The sequence below is a fragment of the Schistocerca americana genome, chromosome 4 (assembly GCF_021461395.2).
Source record: "Schistocerca americana isolate TAMUIC-IGC-003095 chromosome 4, iqSchAmer2.1, whole genome shotgun sequence".
In the NCBI taxonomy this organism is placed as follows: domain Eukaryota; kingdom Metazoa; phylum Arthropoda; class Insecta; order Orthoptera; family Acrididae; genus Schistocerca; species Schistocerca americana.
In genome coordinates, this window is record NC_060122.1 from 409,412,962 (window position 1) to 409,432,263 (window position 19,302).

The window sequence follows — 19,302 nt, forward strand, 5'->3', positions numbered from 1 at the left end:
GAGACGTACGCCATAGTACACAATTGATAATTTTTTAAAATATTTAGAAGCTTTAAATTACAGTTTCCCAAAAATCAATTCAAATATATTAAGCGTTGTGAAAGTACACTATGAAATGATCTTAACATATTAAATGAATGTTTTTTACAATTGAGACACTTATCAAATGCAAGTAAAAGAGAGGTCGCAGCCTGATATTCATACAACAAAAAAGTACGCACTAAGTTACTGCTATTTGATGGTATCAAAGTTTCCCAAAACTACCTCACTAAGTATCGACGTGACACCGTCGGTCGTACACCGACATATATGCACCACTGCAAGAATAGGTCGAAGAAGCATAGCACAAGAGAAATCTACGCCACAAAACAGACGTAAACAACTGGGAAGCAAATACGGATACGTTACACGACTATACTTTGCTATTCAATTGCTGAATATTGTATCCCAGAATCGGAAATCAGAAAATGTACTAGTTAAATATAAGTCTGAGTGAGGTCATGAAGACATTTTACTGGAATTGTCAAATCAACTCTAATTCAGCTGCTGCTTTTTGTATCCACTACTGCTTCTCCGGCTGTCAAAAGTACAGAAGCTCTCAAGGAGCAAAGTCTTAAGAATGCAAAATCCCGTAAGAACTTAGATCTAAATACTGTTTTCCAGAAACGACCAGCTGGATGTCTGAAGTTAACGAAAACCACCTGTGATCGATCTCCGGGTCACAGAAGATTTCGCGAGAGTTGAGAAGAACGGTAGTCTGAAAATTCACATCAGAAGGGCCATTTAAGTCAGTATCTAAGAAAGAAGGTTGCAGGATTTGGATCTTCTTCTCTTCAAATAATCAACACTAGGTCGCATCCGATTGGCAAAAAGGGGGACATGGCCACACCTTTGAAGTAATGGAGTATATAGAAAGAGTTGCAGACGACTGTGTTGCTGAGAAGCAGACGACAAGATGTATTATAATAACGCCCTCTCGATTCTTTTAAAGGTGCTCTGAAGTGACAATGAGTGTTGTCTTCTGAAGGTCAAATTTAAACATTAATCCATAAATACATTTTGCACACACTCCGAAGAGGCAAAACACAATGACCACTGTTCATCACGAAATAGAAAGCATCCCGGTGGCTTTGTAACGGCGAATCATTACAGCAACTATATTGGCTGCAGTACGATAAACCCGCTGACAAAAGGCACATTGTTATGGCCCAGCGCCTGTAAACAAGCATATAGAAAATGTCGAAGCTAGTTAGCTATTCGCGTACTGCTATTGTGACCGTGGAAAGTGAATTACGGACGGTGAAACCATGAAGAGTTGACGCTGTTTTGAACGTTCATACGTCTTCAAAAAACGTGGATGATGTAGGTTTTCCCGCTTTGTTAAGCAAGACAGGCAGATCTGGAGGCACAGCAATGTGTGGTTTTCGTGAGCAATAAAAAGGTCGGAAATTATGTTTATGTTGATCTCAATTCCAATTTTCTGTAAAGGTTCCGGAAGTATCGGTACCGAGGTGATGCAAAATTTTTTTGATGTGTGTAGAATCCTTTAACACAATACTGTCACCATCGGCCTACTTTCGTGGCGTTACGCGTGTATCGAGGAGTCGTTCGCCTGAATAACAGCATATCTGTACACGACCATCGACCCTACTGTGGCAAAAAAAGTAATTTATTCGAACAGGTGACAAGTATAATTTGATTCACTGTCCATTCTCTATCACTCAGTGCCCACAGAAATCATAACTAACAACGTCGTTTTGTTAACATAGGCACACGCTAGTATGACCTGCTGTTAAAAAGTCCCATTCAAGTAATATGCGCCGAAATCCGTGTTCTGCAACACTTTTGTCTGGACGATACACGCGTAACGCCACGAAAGTAGGCCGATGGGGACAGTATTGCGTTAAAGGATTCTACACACATCAAAAAAATTTTGCATCACCTCGGTACCGATACTTCCGGAACCTTTACAGAAAATTGGAATAGAGATCAACATAAACATCATTTCCGCTCTTTTTATTGCTCACGAAAACCACACATTGCATGTTGTACCACGATACAGCGAGACCCTCAGAGGTGGTGGTCCAGATTACTGTACACTTCGGTACCTCTAATACGCAGTACCACGCCCTCTTGCATTGATGCATGCCTGTACTCGTCGTGGCATACTATCCACAAATTCATCAAGGCACTGTTGCTCCAGATTCTCCCACTCTTCAACGACGTTTCAGCTTAGATCCCTCAGGGTGGTTGGTGGGTCACATCGTCCTTAAGTAGCCCTTTTCTATCAATCCTAGGCAAGTGCGATAGGGTTCATGTCTGGAGAACATGCTGGCCACTCTAGTCGAGCGATGTCGCTATCCTGAAGCAAATCATTCAAAAGATGTGCACGATAGGGACCCGCATTTTCCTCTATGAATACGAATGCCTCGCCAGTATACTGCCGATATCGTTGCACTGTCGGTCAGAGGACGGCATTCACGTATCGTACAGCCGTTACGGGGTCTTCCATGACCACCAGCGGCGTACGTCGACCCCACATAATGCCACGCCAAAATAGCAGGGAACCTCCACCTTGTTGCACTCGCTGGACAGTGCATTCAGCCGACCGGGTTGCCTCCAGATACGTCTCCGACGATTGTCTGGTTGAAGGCATATGCGACACTCCTCGGTGAAGAGAACGTGATGCCAATCCCGGGCGGTCCATTGTGCATGTTGCTGGACCCATCTGTACCGCGCAGCATGGTGTCGTGGTTGCAAAGATGGACCTCCCTATGGACGCAGGGAGTGAAGTTGCGCATCATGCAGCCTATTTCGCACAGTGTGAGTCTTAGCACGATGTCCTGTGGTTGCACGAAGAGCATTATTCAACATGGTGGCCTTGCTGTCAGGGTGCCTCCGAGCCATAATCCGTAGGTAGCGGTCCTCGGGCGGCCACAGCGAGGCATGTCATCAGTTGTTGTCTCTTTGTATCTCCTCCACGTCCGAACGAGATCGTTTTGGTTCACTCCGAGACACCTGGACACTTCCATTTTTTGAGCCCTCCCTGGCACAAAGAAACAATGCGGACGGGATCGAACTGCGGTATTGACCGTCTGGGCATGGTTGAACTACAAACAACACGAGCCATGGAATGACTGTAAAATGGTTCGAATGGCTCTGAGCACTATGGGACTTAACATCTGTGGTCATCAGTCACCTAGAACTTAGAACTACTTAAACCTAACTAACCTAAGGACATCACACACATCCATGCCCGAGGTTGGATTCGAACCTGCGACCGTAGCAGTCGCGCGGTTCCGGACTGAGCGCCTAGAACCGCTAGACCACCGCGGCCGGCGGAATGACTGTAACTGATCGGCTGTCGGACCCCCTCCGTCTAACAGGCGCTGCTCATTGATGGTTGTTTACATCTTTGGGCGGGTTTAGTGACATCACTGAACAGTCAAAGGCACTGTGTCTGTGATACAATATCCACAGTAAACGTCTGTCTTCAGGAATCCTGTGAACCGGGGCGATGCAAAACTCTTTTTGATGTGTGTATGAGACTGTGGTTGTAATCCAGGTCACCAAGAGAGGTATACAGCTCTGGACTCGGTGAATATCACTTTCGATCATCTGCAACCATTCATGACTGATGTCTCCCCCGATGGTGATGGTGGGATGGTAGGATAATACTAAAGCCAGAATCGGCTACAGGGGTTTAAGGAGCATGACAGACAATTGTTGTTGATACCTAGGAAAATCGCTTGATATGAACGCAGTGGAATATGTTTAAAACGATTCTCGAACAGCTCCACATCCTCGAACTTCTAGCCCGTAATTGACGAGAATTGCCTGATATGTGCATAGGTATCTGATGCCACATATCTTCGAAATCGTACAAATCCTTTCTACTTGTCGAACACATGCCACGTAAAATCATGGCTTTATTGACATCCAAAGGAGACAAATAGCTTCTTTGGTCACAAGATTTTGGTTCATCATTGTGTATTTTGTCTGTAAGGGACATCTTCCGGCATTCTATAAAGGCCGATCAAAAGGTTTTCGTTTGAGAGCGAAGCTGCAACGTATATCAACGTAAGGCGATGGCGATGAGAGCGTATAAACACCGACATGTATCCAAGGGATCAGTATGGCTTTCGTGTCTTTCCGACGTTCCTGCAGTAACTGCGGAGACGTCAACTATGGCCACGTTATTACCAAATGCGTCGCAACAGGCACAAAGTGCTTTTATTCTTTTCTTGGCCACCGAAGAATAAACGCAGGTAGACATCCATTGGAGAGTGGGGAATGTGTATGGGGCAGCTTGTCTGTCAGAAACCTCTGTCGTCGAATTGTGCGTCGTGTGATGTTGCTGCTTTATGATAACACAAGTCCCCATATCGTGTGATGTTGCTGCTTTATGATAACACAAGTCCCCATATCGTGTGATGTTGCTGCTTTATGATAACACAAGTCCCCATATCGTGTAATGTTGCTGCTTTATGATAACACACGTCCCCATATCGTGTGATGTTGCTGCTTTATGATAACACAAGTCCCCATACGTACGTCGTAACGCGAAAGCTACGCCAACTCCAGAGGGAGACACCCGGTCACCCGCCCTATAGGCTTGTTCACATCCCTTGCGATCATCACGTTTTCGGTCCTTTAATAAATAAATAAATAAAAAGGATAAAAATAAAAAAGCTTGAAGGGTCGACGGACAAGAACATGCAGCAGGCAGTTACGGACTGCTTCACACAGTAGGACACAGTGTTCAACCAAACAGGTATCTTTAACTTGGTGCGACGGTGGGTTTATTCTATCAACACTTACGGGGAATTTGCCTCATTAGCATATCGATCGTGAACTGTATGACCTTCGAACGTTAAACTTTTTGATCGTAGCCTATACTAGATCTATGTCAAGATACCCCTAAAGCAGCAGCAGTATGTAGCGAATTTCTGGTATATCCAGATATTATCTCACCACGAAATTTAACGCTTCGTACGCAGCCAATAGACAACTAGTTTACCGTACTTCAGCTTCCAAATGCTGTTATTTCTAAATGCAGCACGGTTTCTAACATGTTGTAAATTTAGGATGAAAAGTCTAGTGAGCAATATCGACTACTTTCCTGTGAGACACTATTGGCCCAGTAACAAACTAAAAAACAACAATCGCTTTACTCGTTCTCACTTCACTCAGTAGTGCCAAGTGTGGCACCATCTAGCCTGGTTTTCTAGGTAGGCAATATTTCCCGCTGCACTGCCTGCAGGAACTCTCTGGTTGGGACAGTGTTTACCTAGCGGCAGGCATACACAACAAGGAGACGGCACAGTGCTGGTACGTACAGCTGTCGTTGTTCACTGGCTCGCCTGAGTGGGCTTGAGACGTTGGAACCTCTTATAGCGCGTCAGTGCTCCTGTCGTATCAGGCTCACTGAAGATATTGGATACGTGAGGGTGTATCTGTAAGACACGCACAAAAAACATTTTTACCCCTAGTATTGCACCTGGAATGTTGAAATTACACAACTATATAGTTGGAAGTTTGCGCTACGGAGGCTACTTTGTTTTCATGTGCAGCTCTAGCAGGAGAAATCTGAACTATGAATCAAACATAGCGCGCAAGGTACTGTCGCCAACTTGCGAAGAGCAGCGAAGTGTAGTTCGATATCTGTAGACGAAAGGAATAAACCGAGTGAAATGAGGGTGGACATGCATGGCGTGTGTGAGGATGACTGTATGGACCGAGCAGGGTCTCCAGGTAACGTACGTGCTTCCAAGGGAGTCATGTGAACCTAAGTGATTAGTCACGCTTCGCGTTGCCGGTAACAGCTGCAACCCTGCAGAATGTCGGAGCAACTGAGGCAGCAATTTGGAACGACTGGCGGGTGGAACAGCGAACCTTATCGCAGTAATTCAACATGTCCCCTGTGCGGTGTAAGATACTTTTCATGGCACTTGAAATATCGTGAAGTTAGTGCTGTCTAAGTGCCTAAGAAACAGACAGTCAACCACAAGCGCCGGCGAATGATCTCAAGCTTGGATAGCTTCAAGCGTTAACTCACAGGTGAGCATGCATGACCTTTTGAAAGGAAATGATGAGTAGAGGGCGTTCCACTACACTCCCGAAACCAAGCAGCCTCTATGTAGTGGAAACATGCTGGTTCCCCAGTACATAAAAGAAAATTCATAATGGCTGAGACTGCTAGGAAAGTGCTTCTGACAGTGTTCTGGGGTACGAATGACGTGTTATTGGTGGAATCTGGTGAACAAGGGACCACTGTGCATGCTGCAGCCTACATTAAAACTTCTTTTTAAGTTGCGTCATGCCCTTCGTGACAAAAAGTGGCGTAGTGCCGTTCGTGAGAAACGCCACAACATTAATGTTGACGGTTTCAAACTTCTTAATGATAATGCTCACTCCATGTTGCTGCTGCTGTTCGTGAAAATTCGCCAAATTTGGGTAGGAGGTCCTCCAGCATCCACCATATAGTCCGGACCTTGCAACGTCACACTTTCCTGCCCCGCCAACGCTTTGTGAGAGATGCAGAAGCGAAATCAGCAGTCCGCAGTGACCATTAACCAAACGACATTCTAGAACGTTGAGAACGTTGGCGACTATATAGGAAATAAGGCAAAAATTGTAAGTTCATTTGTGATTTTTTCTGTTGTGCTACTTATTCAATTTTTTAGTAATATAATTATTGTGCTATAGTTTCCGATATTTCTCGTATGTTGCGTATGTGGCTAGCCATGACAGTGAGCATTCTCTCCTGAAGAAGTACTGTAAATTGCTTCTTGCTAAATCGTGATTTGCCGACGCATTTCGTTCTGTTGATGTGTGACTGCAGTGAATAGGGTGTCTAGATGTTTTTTGGAAATTGAGGTTAATGGTGCCGTATGAGTGGATGTGGTCAGCAGTGGTAACGTATATTTGTTAAAAGAAGAGAATAGGCTGTTGCCTGTTTCTGACACCGAACTGTTCTGTGTAAGTTGTGGTACTTCCTTATATTAGTATATACTGAGGTGAACTGATGTTACAATACCAAGATACATGTTATGGTAGCACGCAGCTGTTGAGGGTCATTGCCTACACACGGGAAGCTACAACTGTCTTGATCATTCTAGTTTATGTAAGTCTGGATTTTGCTGAAGTTCCTATCACTAACTCGTGTTTTGTAGTGTTCGTTAGTCATGTTTATTTGAATTTTTATTGAGTGTTGAGTAAATAACTGTCATTTCAATAATTTTTATAATATCTTCTAAATATTTCATTTTTAAACTCAGTAAGAACGGCAAGTGAATTCTTTCAACTTGTTTGTGGTTATTTTGTTTAGGCAATAAATTCATTTTAATTTTGTTGGATTTGAATTTTATTAACAATTCAGTTATTTGGGCGTGTTGTTTGTGTAAAAAAACGGTGTTTTTTGTCCAAATGTTCTAGAAGTGTGCAAATGCTGTACTTTTAACCGGAACTTGCTCGATCGATACCATTCTTTGATCCTAAGGACCCTGATCCACGTAACATGCTTATCACTGCTTACGTATCCGTTGCAAATGTCGATCATTTTTACTAAACATGTAATTTCTCAGTGATAATATCGTAAGTCAGAATGTGCAAAAGACTACAAAAAAGAAGCGAATTTCTCCCGGTTCTACACAAGAAAGAAAACATAAGCTAGTGAACATGACACAGGATTGGCCAAAGACGGGCGGACTGATGAACCAAATCCCATCGTTTTCTTAATGGACACTATATATCAAAACTTTGATGTACTTACGGCATGGTCGGAAAATATTCCTCATAGTTGTCAGAAAAAAGTAAACATGAAAGACTGGGACATAAACACGATTACTTGACATGTCTTTAATCTGAGACGAGAAAATGGGCGTATTGTTTGTATAAGAAATGGCTGACATGGAAAAGATGAAATACGTTTAACATCGCTCTACAAGCTTGGCCTCACATGAGAAAAAACTCAATTAACTAATGCTTTTTAATAGCAAGAAACACAACTTTCGACTCTCCAAATGTGTTGTGCGTATTTCTCAAAGCAGCACAAATCAAATGCAATTATCTGTACAGTAGCTGCGTTCAGTTCATCTACCGTCAAGCTTCCTTACAGCGGACGACTCCAGAAGATATTTATTGCTGAAAGTTTTTCAGGCATTTCTCTTTAGAACGTTAGGAGCGTCTGTCTGACTTCTGTAGTAGTGTGGGAGTGGAAATTGGATCTTGCAGGAGCCACAGGGTAAAGGGTACATCTCAGATTAATCCGTTGCGTAGAATAACAGAATAACAGATCAACCCCACAAATCAGAGTGTCAAACATGAACTTTATCTGATTTCGACAAACTGCTGTTATTGACACAACAAAGCTCCCATAAATGGGTGAGACGTTGTACACTTTTACTGCGCTGTTTTGTTAACAGTCTACACAGGATCATCACGCAGTAATTTTTACATATTGGGTTTGGTCTGTGGTTCGTGCCGAAATCGATAGAAAAGACTTTTGAACTGTGGTAGATGATCTTGGTGTACACTTGGTATACCTACACAGTCTGCATCACATGCACAACGGTTTGCTGCTCTGTCTAACACATCTGGTTCTACGATATGGTTGATGGCAGCACTGCAGGAAGTGGGGCAAAATATGTATGTATGTATTACAGAAACCTCTGGCAAAGTCTAATTTGCATATGGAAGGGACTGGTGTCACTGACGTTATCCAATTCAACCAGAACCCTGTTTGAAGGAAAACATGGATTTAAACACCAGTGAAAATCATCCACAGCATGAGCGTTTGAGAAAGAAGATTAATGAACAATGCGGTTTATAGCAAGAAAATGGAGAATGATCTGGAACAATGTGACATTAAATTATTCAAACGTTGGGACGGGTGTTCGGAGGTGACAACACTGACAGCAAAGCCAAATTATAAACAAACTCCAATCCTCCATGATGAATTCGTGGTCTGGTTATGGTGAAAGCTGCAATATAAATCACTAAACCCGATTGTTGGTAGCTGTGTACTGTAACTATAATAGCTCCTCATGTATATGTACCTAAAGATGTATTATGTGGATATAGACGCTTTCATTGACTGAGTGATGGACTACGATCAGTCAACGAACAATACGAGACTGGAATAGAAGGGAGAACCGGTGGAGGTACTCAAGGTACACTCTGCCACACACCGTCTCAGAAACGCTTTCTTAGCCATTGCCAATCTACATTTTATCTCTACTTCGACCATCATCAGTTATTTTGCTCCCCAAATAGCAAAACTCATCTACTCATTTTATTACTTCTCTTCAAATCACATTAATCATGAATGGAAACATACAGCAACAGAACGTACCAGCGTGACTTCAAACACTTTGTTACAGGAAATGTTCAAAATGTCCTCCGTTAGAGAGGATACATGCATCCACCCTCCGTCGTTGGAACCCCTGATGCGCTGATGCAGCCCTGGAGAATGGCGTGTTGCATCACAGCCGTTCGCAATACGAGCACGAAGAGTCTCTACATTTGGTACCGGGGTTGCGCAGACAAGAGCTTTGAAATGTCCCCATAAATGAAAGTCAAGAGGGTTGAGGTCAGGAGAGCGTGGAGCCCATGGAATTCGTCCGCCTCTACCAATCCATCGGTCACCGAATCTGTTGTTGAGAAGCGTACGAACACTTGGACTGAAATGTGTAGGAGCTCCATCGCGCATGAACCCCATGTTGTGTCGTACTTGAGTATCCCGTATGAAATCATGATAACGTGCTCCATTGAGCGTAGGTGGAAGAACATGGGGCTCAGTCAAGACATCACCAACAATGCCTGCCCAAACGTTCACAGAAAATCTGTGTTGATGACGTGATTGCATAATTGCGTGCGGATTCTCGTCAGCCCACACGTGTTGATTGTGAAAATTTACAATTTGATCACGTTGGAATGAAGCCTCATCCGGAAAGAGAAGATTTGCACTGAAATGAGGAATGACACATTGTTTGATGAACCATTCGCAGAAGTGTACCCGTGGAGGCCAATCAACTGCTGATAGTGCCTGCACACGCTGTACATGGTACGGAAACAACTGGTTCTCCCGTAGCACTCTCGATACAGTGACGTGGTCAACGTTACCTTGTACAGCAGCAACTTCTCTGACGCTGACATTAGGGGGTTATCGTCAACTGCACGAAGAATTGCCTCGTCCATTGCAGATGTCCTCGTCGTTCTAGGTCTTCCCCAGTCGCGAGTCATAGGCTGGAATGTTCCGTGCTCCCTAAGACGCCGATCAATTGCTTCGAACGTCTTCCTGTCGGGACACATTCGTTCTGGAAATCTGTCTCGATACAAACGTACCGCGCCACGGCTATTGCCCCGTGCTAATCCATACATCAAATTGGCATCTGCCAACTCCGCATTTTTAAACATTGCACTGACTGCAAAACCACGTTCGTGATGAACACTAACCTTTTGATGCTACGTACTGATGTGCTTGATGCTAGTACTGTAGAGCAATGAGTCGCATGTCAACACAAGCACCGAAGTCAACATTACCTTCCTTCAATTGGACCAACTGGCGGTGAATCGAGGAAGTACAGTACATACTGACGAAACTAAAATGAGCTCTAACATGGAAGTTAAGCGTTTCCGGACACATGTCCACATAACATCTTTCCTTTATTTGTGTGTGAGGAATGTTTCCTGAAAGTTTGGCCGTGCCTTTTTGTAACACCCTGTATAATATATACAAGAACATGGAGGGAACAATAAGACTACAAGACCAAAAACGAAGTGCTCAGTTTAAAAAGTATGCAAGTCAGGAACGTAGCCTTTCGTCCCTACATTTGTGTTTGTACATCGAAGAAGCAATGACGGAAAGGTTCAAGAGTGTGATAAAAATTCAAGATGAAAGGATACCAGTTATAAAATTATCTGATGAAATTTCTTCCCTCAGTGAAAGTGAAGACGACTTACAGGACCAGCTGAATTCCTTTTTGCTAGAAATGGCAGTACCTCAATACTACCGTTTACACCGAGCATGAACTAGGATGTTTAATCAGCATTTTTGGGGAGCAACACTCAGCATTTCTGCTAGATGTTCATGATGAGGAAGCTGCAGACATTCTCGAACGACAGTCATGTTCTAAAGGCTGCAGGCTTATGATTTTGGTTTGACAAAGATGTGGGTGATCAATGTTTTGTCCTTACACATAAAAGTATCACTCCAGAAGAAATGTATTTTTAAAACATGCAATTTGTTTGCCTAATTTAATATTTTTACAGTATGTTGGTAAATTTTTGAGAGAAAATCTCATTTTTCGCACAGTTTCCGTGCCTTTTAACAGCCTTAAGCCGCTGTGAAACAAATACCTGTATACCTGCACGGTATCAGTCAAGGAAAGCTAGTTTGAGCCGCTGTTCAGCAGCCTTCACAAGGGAGTCATTCTCATCAATTCTCGTTCCGTGAAGATATTCGTTCTGTTTTCTGAAGAGGTAGTGATCTCATGGTTACGGATTGCGGCTGCACGGTTTAGTGTTTCTGTTTGGATGTTCTTGGAACCGACCTGGCCCAAATCTTTTTCATCTATAACTGTCTCAGTATTTGCATACACTTGTTTCTCCTACTCCCACTTGGATTGACTGTCCATTCATTGTTACGCATTTGTCAGCCAAAATCAGATTGTGAATACGCTGCACATTATCAGAAGTCTGTAAGTGCTAGGTCAGCTCTTGAGAGGGAGGTGCCAACTACTGGCGTCCCCATCTTCACCTAATAATCTGCGGTCAACAGAACTATCGCCATCCACCTATATCAGCTTTTGTGGATGTTTGCCACTGTCTGGTTCTCACGACACATTAACTGAGTAATAGCTCGTTACTTCAGACGAAAATCAAGTGCTGCAGCCATCCTGATGGAGTGCTACGATAGCGTGACTTGTGGAAACAGTTTGAATTAAATTTGAATATTAGCAGGAAGAATGTTTCTATGACCTTTGTGAATAGCAAATATGTAGCGTGAAAGTTAGATTTTTGAAAGAAATGTTGGGCGTTTCTTTTCGAGTGCCCCTCGTATGAAGAACAAACCCATCAGCTGTATTTACTGGTTTTATTCGCACGCAATCTGTTTCCGTTTTACAGCACACCATCTCCAGATCCTCTATGGTCCTGGATGATCACGTTGATACCGGAATACTGTAGCCCCGAAATTGGTATTATCCTTTCTATAGGTAAGGTAGTTGTCTCGATGTCCACCAGAAATGGATATGCGGATGACTTCTTGTCCGGAGCTCTTATTACAAGTTTATTTTCCTCTGGAGGTAGTAGGAATGCCACATACAAGAGACACACTTCACGTAACAATGCATTTCACTACTTTTAGCAGAGGAAAGACACTACGGTTCTCCCAGAGCAGAATTCAGTCAATTCAGCACTCCTCCCAATAATTCATTCGCTCTGCTCACTAGTTCCGATACATTTGTTTGCAAATCCTAACTTGTCAATACTACGATTTCTTACACCCGTGTGGCTAGAAACGTAAGCTCCACCGCGACGTACGGTATTCGAGGCAGCTGTTTTAGATTTATGGGATTTCCTTCCTGCTGTCTGGACTCCCGTCTTCCTCCGCCATATTTCTCTTCCACCAGTCTGAACTTCAGCTCTCCTGCAGCAAAGAGCTCAAATAGAACGTGAACAGTGATTCACGGTGTCTGTAGCCCCCAATAACCAAGAAGAACGCTGAGTCTACCCAATGTTTCTGGAACTACAGCTGAGATACGGCTACCGACTGACTCGAGATTGACCTTATTTCCACTTTTTCCTTAAATAATTTAATTTTGTTCACAGCTTCAGATTCCACAACGAGTAAATTTTTGCGGAAATGAGATGTTTTTTCAGTCGCAGAATAATTCTGCAAGCAAAATGTCGAACTGAATTGACTATTATTCTCGATTAATTTATTTTTATCTCCACATATTTCATACTACAGACACCAGCAAGGGGAAATTAGAACTGAAAATTAGTTGTGGTACGCTGAACAAGCAATAAACAAAATCTGAGGTTTCTTCCGATATTTATAAATCAGATTACACATCTTTCATAATGGAATACGTAATGTGAAACACCTCCTAATGCCTAAAAACTAGACAAATGAACATCTGCTTCTTTCATACCGTTGTTTTGTATGTTAGTCTACTTCCATTCTACTTCCATAGAGACGATATCACGAGTCTACCCATTGTTCCTTCTGTTCTGTAGAATCAGTGTGAATGACATCGTAACACGTTTCGTTTGATGCGATTCACCTACGCTTTCCATCTGTTCCTCTCACAAACAGGGCCCAAGGAAAATCTATGTGTATCTTACATGTCATATTACTCGACCCTACTTTGAAGTGTAAATTTTTTTTCTTCTATTTCCTGACTGGCTTTAGGCAGCCCTTATGCCATTCATTACCCAAGGTAACAGCAGTTGTATGCTGGTTGCATTCTCATTTCTGTCTTATCCTCCAGGTTTTGTCCTCTACGTCTCCCTATAGTATCATGGAAACTATTTGCCAATGTTCTGAAATTCGTTTGGGACTGATGGCCTTAGCGGTTAAGTCCCATAAGATTTCACACACATTTCTGAAACTCGTTCTGTCACGCTATCTCTTTTATTGTAGTCTTATGTTTTTCGCGTACTCCATTACTCAGCAATACTGCGATGACTTTCATCTCTATCTTCTGAGTTTTCAGCATGCATCTGTAACATCATGCCACGTTGGCTTCGATTGCCTTCTTCTTCTTCTGCACTTCCGACATTCCTTGACAGACTTCCATACGCTGATTTGCTTCAGTCGTACTTTCTCAGAAATTTCTCTTTAAAGATAAAGTCTATGTTCTATACTACAGGGCTGTTTTCCTGTGCTTGTCTGCTTCTGCTATCCTGCATCCTTCGTCCATTAGGCGTTATTGTGCGACGAAGGTGGCAGAATTCCTTCCTGACGTCTAGTTCATGTGTCTAAATTCTTATGTTAAGTTTGTCTCTGTTCTCTTGCATGCTACTTCTTGATGTCTTCGTCTTTATTAGAGCTACTCTGAACCCACACCCCATTCAACAAGTCCTTTGATCATCCTCGTGTTAACGGGGAATAGCGATGTGATTAGAGACTCTATTCATTCGTATCCTTCTACCCAGGCATTACAATCCTTCTGGACTTCTATCGCAGTTCTTTCATTGATTCTTTGATATACAAGTTGAACAGTAAAGGAGAAAGTCTGCAATCTAGCCTCATTTCCTGTGAATAGATATTTATCTCTTGGTCATTATTTGTATTGTTCCGTCTTGGTTCTTGTACGTATTGTGTGGTACTCGTCTTTTTCTAAAGCGTATATTTTTCAGAAGATATTCAACACCATATGTCATTTGACACAGTTGCACAATCTTCTTAAATCGACAACTCCTGTGAAGGTATGGCAAGCCTCGTCATCATTGTAAAGCGAAAATCCAGACTGGCTTCTCTGGTACTCATAATTTTGCGAAGACCCAAGTGATTGTTATTCGATTCTTGATTTTACTTCCCATTCTTCTGGGTACTATTTTGGGTAGCAACATGGACGTACGAGCTGTTAAGCTGATATGTGACCATAATAGGTAATTCCGGGATTCCTCAAAAGAGTGTTACAGGGAAATTACTGTTTCGAATGTGTGATAGTGAGTTTGTGGATATGAGGTAATTCAGTGAGGCTGTTCGCAGACGAAGCAGTTGTGTATAAGAAGGCTGCACTGCCACGAGACTGCAGCGATAACAGGAAGCCTTCCACAGAATCGAACATTTATGTCAATGCGGGCAATTGCTCTTGAACGTAAGCAAATATAATATATTGCTCACAAACTGTATCCATTACATCTGAATTATAGTATTGGCGATAAATCACTGGAAACTATAAATACCGTAAAACACGTGTAAAATAAACTTAAAACGAATCGTAGGATATCGATATTCCATGTTGAGATTCATCGATATTCCATGTTGAGATTCATCGGGACACTCTTTAACCCTCTGGTTACCAAAAAGTCTCTATGGCGTTGGCTACCACTCAAGTCTTTCAGGCTGGTGTTGCTTAAATTGATACAAACTGACAATGTTTTAACTACTTGTGATGTGAACGACTTTTGAGATATAAATACTTTTAAAATAATTTTTATTTTAAAGTTTACATTTTAATCAAATTTTATACTTTTGCTGGTGACTTATTCTGATTATAAGTTTGTGCAGGATCTACAGACAATTGCAGAGTGTTCCGAGCATACAGCTTTGGTGCACTTATTACATGTAATTTGACTTTTTCTATCTTTCTTTTATAAACAATATGCACATCTTCTCCGGTTATTATCTTGTTGTTTCACTGTCTTTTCGTCGATCTGGTGCTCATGACGACTTCTATACCCCAGCTCGTTGCTTTCTCAAACTGATGATGAAAGTGTGACGTCTCATTTTTTCATTGGTACCCAACATCATCCAAATTATGTATGTGTTCATTACATTTGCACCGATCATGTTGAAGAAAATCACCAATGGCCAGCACCTTGTTTTTCTCTTCACAATGTAGCATCGCGTCTTCTGGTCCACGCAGTAACGCCACCCTTTTAGGCACTGTATATAACTTTAGGCTTCTTTACTTGTGATGGTGACAGCTAAGTATGGTAACAACTTTGTTTTTCTTACGAACATAAGAGGCTGTCATAAAATCTGGTTGAAAGCTAAATAATATAAAGTAATTTACGTCCCTTAGGTCTAATAAAATCCGCAGGCACTTCATCTTTGTTTTTGTTTTGCGCGTAGTATCGACTGGTGTCAGGTCTTTTGCCAACAAATAATGAGCTAAATCGAGAGATTTAAAAAATATATCACAGTTGATGTTAGGTTCAGACTTTTCAAGTTCAATCACCAGAGTTACCACAACATTCTGTCCACGTTACACGACACTAGTTTCTTCCTCCTTCCCCAAACACACTTTCATCTTCCAACAGTAACTTGCATTGTCACTAACTTCCCAGAACTTTATTCCGTGTCTGCCGTGTTTATATGGGATGTCTTGTCTAAATGCAAAGCGGCCTCCAAATGTGACCAACTGTCCATCCACGGTCATACACCACCTTGGAATGTAGACATCCCTCAGCGAAATTTCCAACATCTCAAAAACTTCTGTGATTGGTTCTAGTTTGTTACTTGCCCTATGTTCACATCGAACTGCTGCACTGTCAAAGCGCTACACCCTCAGAATAGTATGGAAATGGTTGCGAAACATAATTTCATCGAACAGTGGTCATTCTCAGCACTCCACAGCTGACTGACATCTTCATTTCTTGACTTGTTAACTCCAGTTAGGATCATAACACCAAGAAAATTTTTTCTTTCATGTACGTCTATATCCACCCAATCCTCGTAAACGATTCGACTTTCCTTGTTGGCCCACATACACAGTTTTCAATTAGCGGTACACGAAAAAACAACATGAAACAAGGGTCGTCATTATCACAATACCTAATAAAATAACCTGCAGGTTACTGATCTTCTTTCAATACATCCTTTCAGTTCATCTTACCAGAAATTCCATCTTGAGTACCCGTAGCCCATGTTTCACTCCAGTTACGACAAAACAATAAGTCACACTCAACAGAATTTGCACTAAATTGTTCTTCCCCCTCTTCATAAAGGGATTCTACGCGCCGATAATCTTCGTGCAGTTCTGAGTTTTCTGCGACATTTCCCCCTTTATCATCACTGGAAGATTCGCATTCTCTAGGTGGGTTTTCAGAATTAGAAGACTGCTCCAACCATTCAGTTATCTCCTCATCTAATAGTCCTCTACTCCGTAACATTTTCTGTATGAAATAAGCACCAAAATAAAGGAGGGCTGTAGAACACTGAAAGAATAACAACGCGAGTCACCAATGGCCGATGCCGTGAGAGACACTGCTCTGCCAGACGTCTGGTTGTTGAAAATTAGCTTCTAGCCACTTGTGCCAGCGAAGCCCGATGGGAGAAAACGTGCACCAACATAAAACCATTGATAAGTTTTTATAATTTCCTTCCAAAAAGTTACGACTAAGTTAACAATTTAGTAAAGTTCATAAAATTTCATTAAAATCAAATGTATGGTTACTAATAGAGCAGCTGTTATTCCTAACAGACAGGCTTCTGAAACTCGATGGTAGGTGAAGGTTTAAGAATTGTAATTCATCAACTTGAGAAGTGACAAAACACTTCATCCAGAGATGCTTCAGTATTTCACTTTACTCTGAAACAATAATCAGATTCATCGAATGGAGACAATAAGAATTCCAGATTAAGAACGAACTGCTTTTATTAGATAGGATGTGAGAAAAAGTATGCAGTCTCCCACCCCTGCTGTTCAATCTACAGTTCGAAGAAGTACTGACGGAAATAAAACAAAGGTTGAGGGTGTGATTAAAATTCAAGGTGAGAGGATATCAACAATAAGAACGCCCGATGACACTGCCATCATTAGTGAAAGTGAGGAAGAATTGCGGGACCCGTTCAATGGAATGAGCTGTCTAATGAGCACACACTATAGACTGAGAGTAAACCAAAGAACGACGAAATTAATGAGAAATAGCAGAAATGAGATTAACAATAAATTTATCATCAAAATTGGGGTAAGTGAAGTGGATGAAATGAAGGAATTCTTGTACCATAGAATCAAAATAAAATTGTAATGATGGAATACCGACTGTCTCATTGACAGATTGAATCGGTCAATGTTGTGCTCTCTGTTTATGCTTTGTCTTATGCCGTTTTGGAACTATTTGCGGGGTTTGCTGTTTTTGCAGGGGAGAGTGGTTTTCTTATTGTATCTATCCGTCATACCCGTTTCTTTATTCTTTTCAAAATTTATGAGAATATTATGTGGTCATTTCATGCAAGAATATGTGCACTCCATAAAGTATCCTGATATTTGTTACAATCAGTTTCAATAAAAACGAATAAACTGAAGTATCTTGTAAAATAAAATAGTCTAATGAAACAAATTATAGCATGAGTAAAATATTTTGTCAACAATATCAGAAACAAGGAGAAAATTAATTTTGTTTTCCAGGTAAATATCCAAACACCTATCTTTGGTCTAAGATTGTCTTTAGACGTGGGTACACGTTAATACGGCATATATCTTAAAAGTCAGTAATCTGTTGTAGACGGAGCCACACATGCCTCATTCAGACTGTTCCAAGCTGTATTACTGGGAAGTTTTGTACAATGAAGAAAGACACTTGTCAAAGTCCCGGGTGTGAAACAATATTTACTCTGACAAATGTTTAAATGAAATTCAACGAAATGGATCATCAAGTTAAAAACCGAACCTCTCTATAGCCGTAGAAATTAAAAACCTAGGTCTGAGCAAAGCAGTGTTGAAACTTGTCGCAGAAGCCCCCGGACTGCTGAAGCCTTAATAAGATAAGTAATTAAACAATTTCTTTTTACCAACACTAATGTTAAAATCTCTGCTAGAAAAGTGGTTTTTGCCTGAAGTGTAATGTTGACTTAATTCAAGCTTGTAGTGGGTGGTGGCTTCGATGATGACAGACGAGACAAGAAGGATATAAAAATCAGACTAGAAGAAGCGAAGACTGCATTCCTGGCCAAAGAAATTTAGTAGTACTAAACATCACCCTTAATTACAAGAAGAAATTTCTGAGAATGTACGTTTGGAGCATAGCGTTTCACGATAGTGAATCATGAATTGATGGAAAACTGTAAAAGAAGACAATCGAAGTGTTTGAGAATTCGTGCTACAGAAGGTGGTGGAAAGTTCCATGGGCTGATAAGATAAGAAAAGAGGAAGTTCTCTGCTGAACCATTGAGGAGATCAATATATGGGAAATATTGACAACAATAAGTGACAGGATGATACAAGTAAGACACATGTTAAGGCGTCATGGAGTAACTTATTAAGGTTGATTCAACTACCACTACAGATGGGTTTTGTGCAATCCACAACACATTGAAGTACCACGCACAAGAACATATTTTCTTGCTCGCTACTTGCAAACTTTTACTTCTACAGAAAAAATTAAAGGACCTTTTTGTAGAAGTTTTCATGTAGTTCTATTTTATACTGGGATGCATTTCTGTTACACGCCGTAGTTTCCGAATTATTCGAGAAAAACGTTCAAAAGTGACCTTCAAATTATTTTTTTAATAACTTGAAAACTATGACCTCCATCGAAAACTTATCCCAGAACAAAAGTTGATTACATTAAATGCCCTAAATAAAAGTCCTGTTCATTTTTTCTTCAGCGTTGGTAGTT